A 12,141-nucleotide genomic window follows, 5' to 3' on the forward strand; every position below is an offset into this window, starting at 1 on the left:
CTTGCACCACTAGAACTTATACATTCAGATCTATGTGAAATGAATGGTGTTTTGACAAAAGGAGGAAAGAAATATTTCATGACGTTAATTGACGACTCCACTAGATACTGCCGTGTGTATCTTCTGAAATCTAAGGATGAGGCTTTGAACTTTTTCAAGATCTATAAAGCTGAAGTGGAAAACCAACTTGATCAAAAAATCAAGAGGCTTAGGTCCGACCGTGGTGGGGAGTATTTTTCCAATGAATTTGATGCTTTTTGTGCGGAACATGGTATAATCCATGAGAGGACGCCTCCCTACTCACCTCAGTCAAATGGGGTGGCCGAAAGAAAGAACCGTACTCTAACTGATTTGGTTAATGCCATGTTAGACACATCGGGTCTCTACAAGGCATGGTGGGGGGAGGCGATATTGAATGCTTGTCATGTCCTAAACCGAGTTCCCACAAAGAACAAAGAGATAACTCCATTCGAGGAATGGGAGAAGAAAAGGTTAAAGCTCTCTTATCTACGAACCTGGGGTTGTTTGGCGAAAGTCAATGTGCCAACTACAAAGAAGCGGAAGCTGGGACCAAAAACTGTGGATTGTGTTTTCCTGGGATATGCTTTTCATAGCATTGGCTATAGATTCTTGGTTGTAAAATCTGAGGTACCTGACATGCATATCGGTACGATCATGGACTCGAATGATGCGACTTTCTTTGAAGATATCTTTCCCATGAAGGATATGGCTACTTCATCTAATCAATATATGCCTAGTTCATCGAATCAGGAACCAGTTACAATTACTGAACCTGCCATTTCGATGGAACACTTTGAAAGTCCTGTGGAGGAGAACAATGAAGTTCCTACTAGGATCAAGAGACAGAGGACTGCCGAGTCTTTTGGTGATGATTTTCTTGTGTATCTCATAGATGACACTCCCAGTTCTATTTCAGAGGCCTATGCATCTGAAGATGCTGACTACTGGAAGGAAGCGGTTCGTAGCGAGATGGATTCCATCTTGGCGAATGAAACTTGGGAGATAATTGATCGTCCTTACGGGTGCAAACCTATAGGATGCAAATGGGTATTCAATAAGAAGCTTAGGCCTGATGGTACTATTGAAAAGTACAAGGCTCGGCTCATGGCAAAGGGTTATACCCAAAAGGAAGGTGAATACTTCTTTGATACTTACTCACCTGTGGCTCGACTGACAACTATTCGAGTTCTACTTTCACTAGCTGCCTCACATGGTCTTCTCGTTCATCAAATGGATGTTAAGACTGCTTTCCTAAATGGAGAGTTGGATGAGGAAATTTATATGGAACAACCAGATGGGTTTGTAATAGATGGTCAGGAAGGGAAAGTGTGCAAGTTGCTGAAGTCTTTGTATGGACTCAAGCAAGCACCCAAACAGTGGCATGAGAAATTCGAAAGAACTTTAACAACCGCAGGCTTTGTTGTGAACGAAGCTGACAAATGTGTGTACTATCGCCATGGTGGGGGCGAGGGAGTTATGCTTTGCTTGTATGTTGATGACATACTAATTTTCGGAACAAATCTGAATGTTATTAAGGAGGTCAAGGATTTCCTATCTCGCTGTTTTGAGATGAAGGATTTAAGAGTGGCTGATGTCATTCTGAACATCAAGTTGTTGAGAGATGATGATGGTGGGATTACATTGCTTCAATCTCACTATGTGGAAAAGATCTTGAGTCGCTTTGGCTATAGTGACTACAAGCCCTCTCCAACACCATATGATGCTAGCGTGCTGCTTCGAAAGAATCGAAGAATTGCTAGAGATCAATTGAAGTATTCTCAGATTATTGGCTCGCTTATGTACTTAGCAAGTGCTACAAGACCTGACATCTCTTTTGCTGTTAGCAAACTGAGTCGGTTTGTTTCAAAACCAGGAGATGTACATTGGAAAGCTCTAGAGAGAGTTTTGCGTTATTTGAAAGGCACTGCGAATTATGGAATTCACTACACTGGGCATCCAAAGGCGCTTGAAGGGTATAGTGACTCAAACTGGATCTCAGATGCTGATGAGATAAAGGCCACGAGCGGTTATGTATTCACTCATGGAGGTGGCGCTGTGTCTTGGAAGTCTTGCAAGCAGACCATCTTAACAAGGTCAACAATGGAAGCAGAACTCACAGCACTAGATACAGCTACGGTCGAAGCAGATTGGCTTCGCCGGCTCTTGAATGACTTGCCGGTAGATGAGAAACCTGTACCGGGTAACCTTATGAACTGTGACAATCAAACTGTGATCACTAAAGTGAGCAGCTCAAAGGATAACATGAAGTCATCAAGGCACGTTCAGAGAAGGTTAAAGTCTGTCAGAAAAATGAAAAACTCCGGAGTTATTGCATTGGATTATATCCAAACGTCTAAAAATCTGGCAGATCCTTTTACTAAGGGTCTATCACGTAATGTGATAGATAATGCATCGAGGGAGATGGGTATGAGACCCACAATATGAGTTGTTCACAGTGGTAACCTATTCTTCGTGATCAGAGATCCCGTGAATTAGATGTGGAAGACAAGTTGTTGGTCAACTAGGAGGAGAGTATCCCTACTGTTAAAATACCACTCCATGAAGATGCAATACTCTCCTAATCTGGATGGCAGGTTGATGTATATCTTAATGTGTTTTAAGTGGCTCTTTGAAGCAGAGATGTCGTCCTGCAGAACATCTTTTGAAGAACACACCTATATGAGTCTGATTGTTAAACGTCGCAATCTATGAGAGTAGGGTTCTCTCTAGTAAACTCATGAAAGGTCACGGAGTATGATGCATAAGCTCCACCCGCGGGGAAGACGTACCCACGGTAGCCACGTATCAGTCAAGGCTTTATGTGAAGCTAGATTCGCAGAAAACTTGCAGTTCAAGGCCCAGTCCACTGTTCAAGTTGCTTACTAGTGTAGCATAGACTTCTAGGTGGAAGTTCAACTTAACAGTCTCCACTGCAGTACCGGTATGTAAAACAGTGTTTTGGAACCAAAGGCAAATTTTGTGTGCCTCTGGGATCTGGTGGGGGATTGCTGGAATTTTGTCTATTTGGGCCTAGCCCAATAGTAGTTTCAGAAATTCCTAATAAATCCTAGAGGCCCACGCAGCCCATTCGTGGAAGACAAGAGGTGGAACTAAAGTTTAGTCCCACCTTGCTAGTTTAGAGGGAGTTGGACCTCTTTATAAGGGAGGCTCCTTCCCCACTTGTATGAGCATGAGAAGAAGAGGGACATCCACGCGCGCTCCTCCTCCGCCGCCCGCCTCGCCACGCCACGCCTCGTCCTGACGCGACGCAACGCGGGTTGCGGGAATGAGCCGAGCTGATGTAAACTTTTGCCACGCACTACGGGTATACGAAAGGGCACGCGAAAGCTGCAACGTTTTGCTGTAGTGGAGATTGAATACGAACGGCGCACCTCTTTGCCTGTTGCTTGTTCGTTTCGTCTCCCTCATTCTCTTCAGCTCCCAGCGCAGCCTCTCGCCTTCTTCTCTTGCGCCTATAAAAGGGAGGTCGCTCCTCCCAGAGAGACGCACCAGAATCTCTTCCTCCTCTCGCCACAAGTTCCTGAGCACTGCGCTACTGCTACGTTCTTCCTCATCCCGTCTTGCGGCATGCACCGTAGGTCGGGACAGTAGGCCTCCGAGACCGCACCTTTTGAGTCCTGTACGGGAGAAGGATGATAAGGTTTTTGGGGAGCGCTCAGCAAGACTACTGGCTGCTTCATCATAGACGATCCGGTCGCCGACGACTACTTCCCCGACGACGACTACTTCCCTGACGTCGACTACCTCCTCGATGACATGGAGGACACCGACCTCAAGTCCTGTGCCTCTGCTCCTGCTACTGTCACGTACGTGTTTCTCCCCTTTCTATTGGAGGTTCTGCTACAATTCCTTGTTCTAGTTTTTGCCCTAGATATGTTAGACTCTATTTCATATATGCAACCTGCTATGCTGTCTGCTTTAGATATGTTTACTTATGGTTCTTATATGAACATGTTGTTTACCTTCTCTTTGTCAAATTGCATGGCTTGTTTTATCACTGCTACACTAGTCATGCTTTATCTAGTATTTCTGTTAATAAAATCACTCGGTAAATTGCTCATATTTCCAACAATCCAAAAACCTTATTGTAGGCAATTTACCCCAAGTGGTTTTGCTGCTTCCATGAGACCTCCTATGTTTGAGGATATCCACTATAAGAGGTGGCGCGTGAGAGCAGTCTTATGGTTTCAAACCATGAGTTGCTATGACGCCACTCTAGGCAAACCTGAAGGAAAGCAAGATGCCCAACAGGCACAAGCTTTTCAGAAAATGGATACCTTGTTTAAGGGTGCGCTCTTGAGTGTTCTTGGAGAGAACATAGTTGATGCTTATGCATCAATTGATAATGGAAAAGATATGTGGAACGCACTCGAGGCCAAGTTTGGGGTCTCGGATGCCGGCACTGAGCTGTACATCATGGAGCAATTCTATGATTACAGGATGACTGAAGAGCGCTCCGTGGTTGAGCAGGCTCATGAGATACAGTCATTTGCTAGAGAACTTGAGCACTTCAATTGATTGCTACCGGACAAGTTTGTTGCCGGGGGTATCATCACTAAGCTTCCTCCTTCATGGAGGAACTTTGCTACCTTACTGAAACATAAGAGACATGAGTTTTCCGTTCCGGATCTCATTGGTACTCTTGATGTGGAAGAAAAGGCGAGAGCAAAGGACACACGTGCTCGAGGTATTGAGGGAGGATCTAGTGCCAATGTGGTACAGAAGCAGAACTTCCAGCCCCACAAGTTCAAGAACAAGAGCAAGTTTGATGGTAAAGCAAAGTTTGATGGGAAGAACAAGGCTGTGCAACAAACGAACTTCAAGAAGAAGAATGGCAAGAAGAAAGGTGCTTGTCATGTGTGTGGAGATCCTAATCATTGGGCTCCTAGTTGCCCTAATCGCTATGACAAGCGTCATCCTGGGAAAGGCGGCAAGACCGCTAATGTTGTCATTGGAGACACTGACATGAAGGATGCTGGGTATGGTATATTTCCCACTATTCTTTCAGTATGTCATTCTCCTGACTGGTTGATTGACACGGGTGCTAATGTGCATGTATGCGGTGATATTTCCATGTTTTCGTCCTATCAGACCGCAGGGACTTCAACCGTGCTGATGGGCAACGGTTCAAGTCCTTCTGTTCGTGGTGTTGGCACGGTCGATCTGAAGTTTACTTTGGGGAAGATCGTGCGGCTGAAGAATGCATTATGTCCCCTCCGTCAATAAAAATCTTGTTAGCGGATCTCTTCTGTGTAGAGATGGCTATAAGCTTGTCTTTGAGTCGGATAAATTTGTAATATCCAAGTATGGAGCCTTTGTTGGTAAAGGCTATGAGTCAGGAGGTCTGTTTCGTTTATCCTTATCAAACGTTTGCAATAAAGTTGTTAATCATATTTGCAACAATAGTGAATCAAATGTGTGGCATTCACGTCTTTGTCATGTTAACTTTGGTTGCATGTCGCGACTAGCGAAGTTGAACTTAATCCCTAGTTTCACCACTGTCAAGGGATCTAAGTGTCAAGTGTGTGTGCAAGCTAAGCAACCTAGTAAGTCTCACGTAACTGCGGAGACGAGAAATCTTGCACCACTAGAACTTATACATTCAGATCGATGTGAAATGAATGGTGTTTTCACAAAAGGTGGAAAGAAATATTTCATGACGTTAATTGATGACTCCACTAGATACTGTCGTGTGTATCTTCTGAAATCTAAGGATGAGGCTTTGAACTTTTTCAAGATCTATAAAGCTGAAGTGGAAAACCAACTTGATCGAAAAATCAAGAGGCTTAGGTCCGACTGTGGTGGAGAGTATTTTTCCAATGAATTTGATGCTTTTTGTGCGGAACATGGTATAATCCATGAGAGGACGCCTCCCTACTCACCTCAGTCAAATGGGGTGGCCGAAAGAAAGAACCGTACTCTAACTGATTTGGTTAACGCCATGTTAGACACATCGGGTCTCTACAAGGCATGGTGGGGGGAGGCGATATTGACTACTTGTCATGTCCTAAACTGAGTTCCCACAAAGAACAAAGAGATAACTCCATTCAAGGAATGGGAGAAGAAAAGGTTAAAGCTCTCTTATCTACGAACCTGGGGTTGTTTTGTGAAAGTCAATGTGCCAATTCCAAAGAAGCGGAAGCTGGGACCAAAAACTGTGGATTGTGTTTTCCTGGGATATGCTTTTCATAGCATTGGCTATAGATTCTTGGTTGTAAAATCTGAGGTAGCTGACATGCATGTCGGTATGATCATGGAGTCGAATGATGCGACTTTCTTTGAAGATATCTTTCCCATGAAGGATATGGCTACTTCATCTAATCAGGAGATGCCTAGTTCATCGAATCAGGAACCAGTTACAATTACTGAACCTGCCATTTCGATGGAACACTTTGAAAGTCCTGTGGAGGAGAACAATGAAGTTCCTACTAGGAGCAAGAGACAGAGGACTGCCAAGTCTTTTGGTGATGATTTTCTTGTGTATCTCATAGATGACACTCCCAGTTCTATTTCAAAGGCCTATGCATCTGAAGATGCTGACTACTGGAAGGAAGCGGTTCGTAGCGAGATGGATTCCATCTTGGAGAATGAAACTTGGGAGATAACTGATCGTCCTTATGGGTGCAAACCTATAGGATGCAAATGGGTATTCAAGAAGAAGCTTAGGCCTAATGGTACTATTGAAAAGTACAAGGCTCGCCTCGTGGCAAAGGGTTATACCCAAAAGGAAGGTGAAGACTTCTTTGATACTTACTCACATGTGGCTCGACTGACAACTATTCGAGTTCTACTTTCACTAGCTGCCTCACATGGTCTTCTCGTTCATCAAATGGATGTTAAGACTGCTTTCCTAAATGGAGAGTTGGATGAGGAAATTTATATGGAACAACCAGATGGGTTTGTAATAGATGGTCAGGAAGGGAAAGTGTGCAAGTTGCTGAAGTCTTTGTATGGACTCAAGCAAGCACCCAAACAGTGGCATGAGAAATTCGAAAGAACTTTAACAGCTGCAGGCTTTGTTGTGAACGAAGCTGATAAATGTGTGTACTATCGCCATGGTGGGGGCGAGGGAGTTATGCTTTGCTTGTATGTTGATGACATACTAATTTTCGGAACAAATCTGAATGTTATTAAGGAGGTCAAGGATTTCCTATCTCGTTGTTTTGAGATGAAGGATTTAGGAGTGGCTGATGTCATTCTGAACATCAAGTTGTTGAGAGATGATGATGGTGGGATTACATTGCTTCAATCTCACTATGTGGAAAAGATCTTGAGTCGCTTTGGCTATAATGACTGCAAGCCCTCTCCCACACCATATGATGCTAGCGTGCTGCTTCGAAAGAATCGAAGAATTGCTAGAGATCAATTGAAGTATTCTCAGATTATTGGCTTGCTTATGTACTTAGCAAGTGCTACAAGACCTGACATCTCTTTTGCTGTTAGCAAACTGAGTCGGTTTGTTTCAAAACCAGGAGATGTGCATTGGAAAGCTCTAGAGAGAGTTTTGCGTTATTTGAAAGGCACTGCGAATTATGGAATTCACTACACTGGGCATCCAAAGGCGCTTGAAGGGTATAGTGACTCAAACTGGATCTCAGATGCTGATGAGATAAAGGCCACGAGCGGTTATGTATTCACTCATGGAGGTGGCGCTGTTTCTTGGAAGTCTTGCAAGAAGACCATCTTAACGAGGTCAACAATGGAAGCAGAACTCACAGCACTAGATACAGCTACGGTCGAAGCAGATTGGCTTCGCCGGCTCTTGAATGACTTCCCGATAGTTGAGAAACCTGTACCGGGTATCCTTATGAACTGTGACAATCAAACAGTGATCACTAAAGTGAGCAGCTCAAAGGATAACATGAAGTCATCAAGACACGTTCAGAGAAGGTTAAAGTCTGTCAGAAAAATGAAAAACTCCGGAGTTATTGCATTGGATTATATCCAAACGTCTAAAAATCTGGCATATCCTTTTACTAAGGGTCTATCACGTAATGTGATAGATAATGCATCGAGGGAGATGGGTATGAGACCCACAATATGAGTTGTTCACAGTGGTAACCTATTCTTTGTGATCGGAGATCCCGTGAATTAGATGTGGAAGACAAGCTGTTGGTCAACTGGGAGGAGAGTATCCCTACTGTTAAAATACCACTCCATGAAGATGCAATACTCTCCTATTCTGCATGGCAAGTTGATGTATATCTTAATGTGTTCTAAGTGGCTCTTTGAAGCAGAGATATTGTCCTACAGAATATCTTTTGAAGAATGCACCTATATGAGTCTGATTGTTAAACGTCGCAATCTATGAGAGTAGGGTTCTCTCTAGTAAACTCATGAAAGGTCACGGAGTATGACGCATAAGCTCCACCCGCGGGGAAGACCCACGGTAGCCACGTATCGGTCAAGGCTTTATGTGAAGCTAGATTCACAGAAAACTTGCAGTTCAAGGCCCAGTCCACTGTTCAAGTTGCTTACTAGTGTAGCATAGAGTTCTAGGTGGAAGTTCAACTTAACAGTCTCCACTGCAGTAACGGTATATAAAACAGTGTTTTGGAACCAAAGGCAAATTTTGTGTGCCTCTGGGATCTGGTGGGGGATTGCTGGAATTTTGTCTATTTGGGCCTAGCCCAATAGTAGTTTCAGAAATTCCTAATAAATCCTAGAGGCCCACGCAGCCCATTCGTGCAAGGCAAGAGGTGGAACTAAAGTTTAGTCCCACCTTGCTAGTTAAGAGGGAGTTGGACCTCTTTATAAGGGAGGCTCCTTCCCCACTTGTATGAGCATGAGAACAAGAGGGACATCCACGCGCGCTCCTCCTCCGCCGCCCGCCTCGCCACGCCACGCCTCGTCCCGACGCGACGCGACGCGACGCGGGTTGCGGGAATGAGCCGAGCCGATGTAAAATTTTGCCACGCACTACGGGTATACGAAAGGGCACGCGAAAGCTGAAACGTTTTGCTGTAGTGGAGATTGAATACGAACGGCGCACCTGTTGCCTGTTCGTTTCGTCTCCCTCGTTCTCTTTAGCTCCCAGCGCAGCCTCTCGCCTTCTTCTCTTGCGCCTATAAAAGGGAGGTCGCTCCTCCCAGAGAGACGCACCAGAATCTCTTCCTCCACTCGCCACAAGTTCTTGAGCACTGCGCTGCTGCTACGTTCTTCCTCATCCCGTCTTGCGGCATCCACTGCAGTTCGAGACAGTAGGCCTCTGAGACCGCACCTTTTGAGTCCTCTACGGGAGAAGGATGATAAGGTTTTTGGGGAGCGCTCAGCGCGACTACTGGCTGCTTCATCACGGACAATCCGGTCGCCGACGACTACTTCCCCGACGACGACTACTTCCCTGACGTCGACTACCTCCTCGATGACATGGAGGACACTGACCTCAAGTCCTGTGCCTCTGCTCCTGCTACTGTCACGTACGTGTTTCTCCCCTTTCTATTGGAGGTTCTGCTACAGTTCCTTGTTCTAGTTTTTGCCCTAGATATGTTAGACTCTATTTCATATATGCAACCTGCTATGCTGTCTGCTTTAGATATGTTTACTTATGGTTCTTATATGAACATGTTGTTTACGTTCTCTTTTTCAAAGTGCATGGCTTGTTTTATCACTGCTACACTAGTCATGCTTTATCTAGTATTTCTGTTAATAAAATCACTCGGTAAATTGCTCATATTTCCAACAATCCAAAAACCTTATTATAGGCAATTTACCCCAAGTGGTTTTGCTGCTTCCATGAGACCTCCTATGTTTGAGGATATCCACTATAAGAGGTGGCGCGTGAGAGCAGTCTTATGGTTTCAAACCATGAGTTGCTATGACGCCACTCTAGGCAAACCTGAAGGAGAGCAAGATGCCCAACAGGCAGAAGCTTTTCAGAAAATGGATACCTTGCTTAAGGCTGCGCTCTTGAGTGTTCTTGGAGAGAACATAGTTGATGCTTATGCGTCAATTGATAATGGAAAAGATATGTGGGACGCACTCGAGGCCAAGTTTGGGGTCTCGGATGCCGGCACTGAGCTGTACATCATGGAGCAATTCTATGATTACAGGATGACTGAAGAGCGCTCCGTGGTTGAGCAGGCTCATGAGATATAGTCATTTGCTAGAGAACTTGAGCACTTCAATTGCATTCTACCGGACAAGTTTGTTGCCGGGGGTATCATCACTAAGCTTCCTTCTTCATGGAGGAACTTTGCTACCTTACTGAAACATAAGAGACATGAGTTTTCCGTTCCGGATCTCATTGGTACTCTTGATGTGGAAGAAAAGGCGAGAGCAAAGGACACACGTGCTTGAGGTATTGAGGGAGGATCTAGTGCCAATGTGGTACAGAAGCAGAACTTCCAGCCCCACAAGTTCAAGAACAAGGGCAAGTTTGATGGTAAAGCAAAGTTTGATGGGAAGAACAAGGTTGTGCAACACACGAACTTCAAGAAGAAGAATGGCAAGAAGAAAGGTGCTTGTCATGTGTGTGGAGATCCTGATCATTGGGCTCCTAGTTGCCCTAATCGCTATGACAAGCGTCATCCTAGGAAAGGCGGCAAGACCGTTAATGTTGTCATTGGAGACACTCACATGAAGGATGTTGGGTATGGTATATTTCCCACTATTCTTTCAGTATGTCATTCTCCTGACTGGTTGATTGACACGGGTGCTAATGTGCATGTATGCGGTGATATTTCCATGTTTTCGTCCTATCAGACCGCAGGGACTTCAACCGTGCTGATGGGCAACGGTTCAAGTCCTTCTGTTCGTGGTGTTGGCACGGTCGATCTGAAGTTTACTTCGGGGAAGATCGTGCGGCTGAAGAACGTGTATTATGTCCCCTTCGTCAATAAAAATCTTGTTAGCGGATCTCTTCTGTGTAGAGATGGCTATAAGCTTGTCTTTGAGTCGAATAAATTTGTAATATCCAAGTATGGAACCTTTGTTGGTAAAGGCTATGAGTCAGGAGGTCTGTTTCGTTTATCCTTATCAAACGTTTGCAATAAAGTTGTTAATCATATTTGCAACAATAGTGAATCAAATGTGTGGCATTCACGTCTTTGTCATGTTAACTTTGGTTGCATGTCGCGACTAGCAAAGTTGAACTTAATCCCTAGTTTCACCACTGTCAAGGGATCTAAGTGTCAAGTGAGTGTGCAAGCTAAGCAACCTTGTAAGTCTCACGTGACTGCGGAGACGAGAAATCTTGCACCACTAGAACTTATACATTCAGATCTATGTGAAATGAATGGTGTTTTGACAAAAGGTGGAAAGAAATATTTCATGACGTTAATTGACGACTCCACTAGATACTGCCGTGTGTATCTTCTGAAATCTAAGGATGAGGCTTTGAACTTTTTCAAGATCTATAAACCTGAAGTGGAAAACCAACTTGATCGAAAAATCAAGAGGCTTAGGTCCGACCGTGGTGGAGAGTATTTTTCCAATGAATTTGATGCTTTTTGTGCGGAACATGGTATAATCCATGAGAGGACGCCTCCCTACTCACCTCAGTCAAATGGGGTGGCCGAAAGAAAGAACCGTACTCTAACTGATTTGGTTAACGCCATGTTAGACACATCGGGTCTCTACAAGGCATGGTGGGGGGAGGCGATATTGACTACTTGTCATGTCCTAAACCGAGTTCCCACAAAGAACAAAGAGATAACTCCATTCGAGGAATGGGAGAAGAAAAGGTTAAAGCTCTCTTATCTACGAACCTGGGGTTGTTTGGCGAAAGTCAATGTGCCAACTACAAAGAAGCGGAAGCTGGGACCAAAAACTGTGGATTGTGTTTTCCTGGGATATGCTTTTCATAGCATTGGCTATAGATTCTTGGTTGTAAAATCTGAGGTACCTGACATACATGTCGGTACGATCATGGACTCGAATGATGCGACTTTCTTTGAAGATATCTTTCCCATGAAGGATACGGCTACTTCATCTAATCAATAGATGCCTAGTTCATCGAATCAGGAACCAGTTACAATTACTGAACCTGCCATTTCGATGGAACACTTTGAAAGTCCTGTGGAGGAGAACAATGAAGTTCCTACTAGGAGCAAGAGACAGAGGACTGCCGAGTCTTTTGGTGATGATTTTCTTGTGTAT

This window comes from Triticum aestivum, chromosome 7B (assembly GCF_018294505.1).
Source record: "Triticum aestivum cultivar Chinese Spring chromosome 7B, IWGSC CS RefSeq v2.1, whole genome shotgun sequence".
In the NCBI taxonomy this organism is placed as follows: Eukaryota; Viridiplantae; Streptophyta; class Magnoliopsida; order Poales; family Poaceae; genus Triticum; species Triticum aestivum.